Source organism: Falco peregrinus, chromosome W (genome assembly GCF_023634155.1).
Source record: "Falco peregrinus isolate bFalPer1 chromosome W, bFalPer1.pri, whole genome shotgun sequence".
Classification (NCBI taxonomy): Eukaryota; Metazoa; Chordata; class Aves; order Falconiformes; family Falconidae; genus Falco; species Falco peregrinus.
The window spans coordinates 22,209,933-22,216,222 of record NC_073743.1 but is presented as its reverse complement, the minus strand read 5'-3'; positions in this window follow the sequence as shown (position 1 = coordinate 22,216,222).

Here is a 6,290-nt window from a genome sequence, read left to right as displayed (position 1 = left end):
GGGTTATTAGCTTATGGGGTAGCGAGGGGTCATTTTGGGAATCCAGATACAGTTTTCGAGCATGCAGAGTGGCGCAATTATGGGGACACGCTGTTTGCCGAAGTAATAGCCGACAATAAAACTGCCAAAAAACTGATGAAACCGTGGCAGGCTGTCACTAATGCCCTTTTGCAACATCGAGCCGAACAGAGAGCGGCTGCTGCTGCCTCTGGGCGGCTGGGAGTTGCAAGCGGGACTGCAGTAGCCGCACGGCAGGGGGAATCGGCTTCCCCCCCCCGATTGCCCGCTGCCTCCCTCGGTGCGTACGCTGACGGTTCAGCAGGGGGCTGCGGGAAGCTGGGACCAGTCGCCCTTCCCGTCGCCGCCCTCGTTGAATCCCTCAGCCCCCCCCCCGTCGGGGAATGATGACGTAAGCGAAGAGATAGACCGTAAAAACCCCGTAGAGAGTAGGGAATGTACGAATCCTTCTGCAGAATGCCTTCAGGTTGCCCAAAATAGGCAAAAGGTCTGGAAGCAGATAGCAGACAGTGCTATGCTTGAGGGTGAACGCGATTTTGCCGCGGGAATCGTGCATGAGGCTTTCCCGGTCACGTATTCACAGCCAGATGCGCAGGGGAATATCACGGTTTCTCTCACTAACTTAGATTGGAAATTATTAACACAGCTACGGGCTACGGTGAGTGAGTCAGGTTTAAAAGGGGAACCCACCAGGCAAATGTTAGATTATCTTTGGGGAACTAATATCTTACTCCCGAGTGACATACGCAGTATAATGAAGTTAATCTTGAGCCAACATCAGCAGCTTCTGTTTAACGCTCATTGGCAGGCTGCTTGTCAGGAATCGGTAGCAGTGGTTAGACAGCCAGGGGACCCACTGCATGGGGTTACTTTACAGGAGCTGATGGGTTTAGGACCCTATTTTAGAACCGAAGCGCAGGCACTGATGGGACCGGATAAGGCAAAGGAAGCGATGAGGCTAGCTAGACTAGCGCTTGACCGTATAAAGGAGCCCGGGGGAATCCCTTCCTATATGGGAATCAAGCAGGGAAGAGAGGAGCCATTTGGGTTATTTATTGATCGGGTAGCAAACGCCATACAGGCGGCTGGGGTGCAAGACTATCTCAAAGGCTCCATTTTAAAGCAGTGTGCCATACAGAATTGTAACCCAGCCACACGTAACATCCTAGCTATGCTACCAGGGGCATGGACCATAGAAGAAGCTTTGGAAAGAATGGCACAAGTGCCAGTCGGGCCCCAGGCTATGTTAGTCGAGGCAATAAAAGAACTAGGGAGTGCTTTAAAAGAGCAGGCGCAGTCTACCCAGAGTCAGGTCTTAGCAGCCCTTGCTCCTTTGCAAGCCTTTGCTGGGCGATCAAATGACCGCGGCCCATCTCGTCTACGGTGCTTCCGTTGCGGTGCCACCGGACACGTGAGACAGGACTGCAATGTCAACTCCGTATGGTGCCGAAACTGCCGCTCGGACACTCACAATGAAGCTGCTTGTCGTCGATCGGGAAACGGGCAACCCAGCGGGAAGAGCCGCCCTGCGCTGACACAAAAAGCGGCTGCCTGCCCAGCAGCACAAAATCCTTTCCTCTCCGACCTGCAACCAGCGGAAGCCTCGGCTTGGACCTGGCAACAACAGTAGATTGTACCCTCTTGGACTCAAAGCCTACAAAACTTGCTACTGGCATACAAGGCCCAGTTTGTATACGCGGACAAGCTGTTGGAGCATTACTCATCGGGCGTTCATCAGCCACCATGTTGGGACTCAATGTTTTGGTGGGACTGATTGATGAGGACTTTCACGGAGAAATTCATATTATGGCTCAGACGCTGTTTCCCCCACTCTTTATACCTAAAGGGACCAAGATAGCCCAGCTGATTCCACTACCGCATCTTGCAGGCACCCTCCAACCACTGCAAGAACAACCTCGAGGACAAGGTAACTTTGGGTCTACAGGGCAAATGGCTTTATTGACTATTGGCTTGCGTCAACGACCACGGCGATCGGTCACAGTGCAGTATGGAGACCAGACTCTCTCGATTACTGCGCTGTTGGATACTGGCGCTGATGTCTCTATAATCAGTGCACACAAATGGCCGGCGCATTGGCCAACCTGTACGACCAATGCTACAGTTGCAGGAGTGGGGGGATTGACCCTCGCTCGCAAATCCCCCCTTCTGCGATGGACTATAGCTGACAAAGTTATAAACTGTTGTGTCTCAATTATTCCATTGCCTGAGGGGGTGCATGCTTTGATTGGCCGCGATATCTTGGCCCAAATGGGGATGGTCCTCACTTCAGACCTCCCTTTCTAGGGGCGGCCATTGCTTGGACTTTCCCGATCCCACTCCGATGGAAGACAGAGGAACCAGTGTGGATAGAGCAGTGGTCGTTAAAAAGGGAAAGTCTAGAACAGGCGCATGAACTGGTTAAAGAGCAGTATCAACAAGGTCATTTGCGTCTGTCAACGAGCCCCTGGAATACCCCCATCTTTGTTATCAAGAAAAAGTCTGGAAAATATCGATTGCTTCATGATCTGCGAGCGGTAAACAAACAGATGCATGATATGGGGGCCTTACAACCCGGATTACCCAACCCAGCTATGATACCGGAAGGGTGGCATTTACTCATTGTAGATTTGAAAGACTGCTTTTTCACAATTGCTTTACATGAAGATGATCAGCGCAGATTTGCCTTTACCTTACCCGCGATCAACCGGGAGGGACCGGACCAACGCTTTGAATGGACGGTCCTCCCGCAAGGAATGAGAAATTCGCCCACCTTGTGTCAACTCTATGTTGCTGCCACACTACAACCTTTGCGACAACGCTGGGCTAAGACTTTAATCTACCATTATATGGATGACATCTTGTTAGCCCAGCCAACACCCTTCTCTTTACGACAAAAACAGGTTTTAACTGAACAACTCAAGCTTAGGGGATTGGTAGTAGCACCCGAAAAGGTGCAAGAATCAAGCCCCTGGAAGTATCTGGGGTGGCGCATCACTGATACAACAATTCAGCCTCAAAAGTTGTCACTCCATTTGGATATCCAAACCCTTCACGACGCCCAACGACTGCTCGGTGATCTGCAATGGCTCCGGCCTGTAGTGGGCATCCCCAATGAACTGTTAAATCAACTACGCCCCCTGTTGAGAGGGACAGATCCTTCAACCCCAGTACAGCTTACTGAACAGCAAGAACAAACGTTACAACAAATAGCTTCAATGGTGACTGCGCGCTCCACGCATCGGCGTGTTGTAGGGTTACCCATCGATTTGACTATCTTGTGTGGCACTCAGTACCTCATGGGTGCTCTAACACAGCAAAAAATAAAAACGGGGGAGAAAGGGGAGTACTCCACCATCGTATTGGAATGGATAGCTCCCCCACTGCAACCACGACGCACAATACAAGACAAGATCTCGACGCTGACGGAGCTGATCAAGAAAGGTCGCTGTCGTATTTTACAGGTGGATGGCACTCCTCCTGGCACGATATGGGTGCCGATGAGACAGATCGACTTGGAGTGGTACTTGCAGAACTCCGAGGAACTGCAGGCTGCATTACTCCACGATGGAGCAGCAATAATAGTGAAACCACTCCCATCGCCCATCCTGTCGTGGATGGAGAACATGGGCTGGATTGTTAAGCCGAAGCGATCCAGCCAGCCTATCCCACACGCTCTCACGGCCTTTATTGATGCGGGTCGACGCTCTAGGACTGCTGCCATAACATGGAAAGATGAGCAAGGGTGGCAACACCAAATTCTACAAGCGCAGCCAAAGGATTCTCTACAGACGCTAGAACTCTATGCAGTGGTCTGGACATTTATTAGATGGAGAGATGTCCCACTGAACGTAGTCACAGATTCTCTCTATGTTGCCGGCATAGTCAGCCGGATTGAAGATGCAAGCGTGCGTGAATTAAAGAATCAACGCTTGACAGAACTACTTGTGAGCTTGCAGCTTGCAATCGCACAGAGATCGGAATCGTATGCGGTGATCCATATCCGAAGCCACCAGTGGGAAGAAGGCCTCGGAGAGGGCAATGCTCGAGCTGATCGTCTCGTCGCAATCACTACTGAACCCCCATTAGCACCACATTGTCGAGCCCGAGAAGCCCATTCGATCTTCCATCAAAATGCGAAGGGATTGGCACGAGCCTACAAACTGTCTATGGAGGAGGCTCGGGCCATTGTGAAGGCTTGCCCTATATGTAGTCACCATAACTCAGGCTTAGGGCTCGGTTGCGGGGTCAACCCGCGAGGGCTACAGTCTAATGATGTTTGGCAGATGGATGTTACTCATGTTCCTGCATTCGGTCGATTGAAATATGTGCATGTTACTATAGACACCTATAGCCATATGTTATGGGCCACACCACAGCCCGGGGAAAAGGTCCGGGATGTGCGCCGGCATTTAACTAGTTGCTTTGCTGTTTTAGGGGTGCCTATTACTATTAAAACTGATAACGGTCCTGCATATGGTAGCGGACTACTCAAACGCTTTATGCAAATGTGGAATATTAAACATGTTACTGCAATCCCTCATTCTCCAACTGGACAAGCAATTGTAGAGTGGGCTAACGGGACGCTAAAACGCTATATAGAAAAGTTCAAAGAGATTCAGGATGTAAGAGAAAGGGTGGTGAAAGCCCTTTTTGTGCTTAATCATTTGTGTGTGTTTGGGGACAGTAATGAGCCGCCTATAATAAGGCACCACGCTGGCTCAGAACCCCCCAGGCCACCACACATGAAAGTACTGTATAAGGATGCAAAAACAGGACAATGGGTAGGTCCTGTGGAGGTGATTTATGTGGGGCGTGGTTATGTCTGTATTTCTACCAATTCAGGCACTATTTGGGTTCCCAGCCGTTGGGTAAAACCTGCTGTAGAGCACGCTGGAGGAGCTCGATGTGAGAACGCTGCTTTGCCAGCACTTTGCGATGGGCCCTGTTCTGGAATCTATTCGACATCTGTTCCAATCCCACACACAGAGGACCATGCATGAAAAACTCGAACTTTTGACAGCAAAGATACAATCTCATAGCAAACGGGATTATTATTATTCTTTTTTTTTGATCATTATGGTAATAGTTTTAGTAGTGCTTAGATATGTAGTTTTCTTGTGTTAAAAAGCTGTTATTGAAGATTGTCAACCAAGCCTATGTCGCCCAAAATAAAAACGGGGGAATTGTGGATAACTGGCTAGCTGAAAAGGGTCACATAGACATAGTCCAGCTGGCTGGACAAAAATGCACATCGCTCTCAGCTTATCTGAAGTAAAGCAAAATACACTGTCTTTGGCTGTCCTTGTTACACAATAACAGGAAGATTTTGGTGGGAAAAGAATGTTGCAGGTGGGAACAGATAACTACAGAAGAGAAACAAGGGGCGGGCTTGGTATTTAGGCAACTAACCAATAATGAGCTTAACTTTTGTAATATGTATGAGCTAATTATAAGAAGGCATAAAAGGTGACTGTAAGGTACAATAAACGAAGTCTGCTGATCACTCATATTGAGCGACTGTGTCTTCCCTCCGTCGCGACAAGGGATAATTTTTTTTCTCACGTCTCATCATTACGCTGCCCCGGGATACACAGGAACGGTGGAGTTGGGGGAGGTTTGTCAGTCTGAAGGCGACAGACCCATCTGGGTGTCTACGATCGTCTGGGTGCCCAAATTCCAGAAACCTGTGAGCAGGAGCTCTGTGCCAGGAGAGTAACCAGGTACTTCTGTCCCGTGCCAGGAGAAGAACCAGCTAATTCTGTCCTGGGTCACTTATTACTCTAAATGTCTGTGACAGGTTGGAAGATGGGGCTATGGGGGCTGCTGACTGTTCTCGCATCTCAGCCTGCCCAGGGGGAACCCTCAGCCCTTTCCTTTTTTGCTTTGTTGCTCTAAGTCTCAGTTCTGGGGTGTTTGCCCGATTCTTATTCATTCTTTACTTGGGGAAAATCTAGAAAAAAATTTTATACAATCCATTTCTTATTTTTTTTAAAGTTACAAACAATATCTTGCACTGCCCTGTGGGCTTCTGGTGTTGCATCTGGAAGATGCTCTGGATCTGATAGCTGGAAAACCCAAGCTATAGGAAGTAAAACCTATAAAGGTTTAATGTGCTCAGTGCTCTCCTGAGGTGTGTGGAGGGGACACACTGGGTGACCAAGGACGGGGAGATTTCCCGCTGTGATTTTTTGGCACGGGCTGGGGACAGGCCAAGAGCTTGTGCTGGTCAACTCTGCTTCCAAACTGGAAACCATGAAATTACCAGAGCGCAG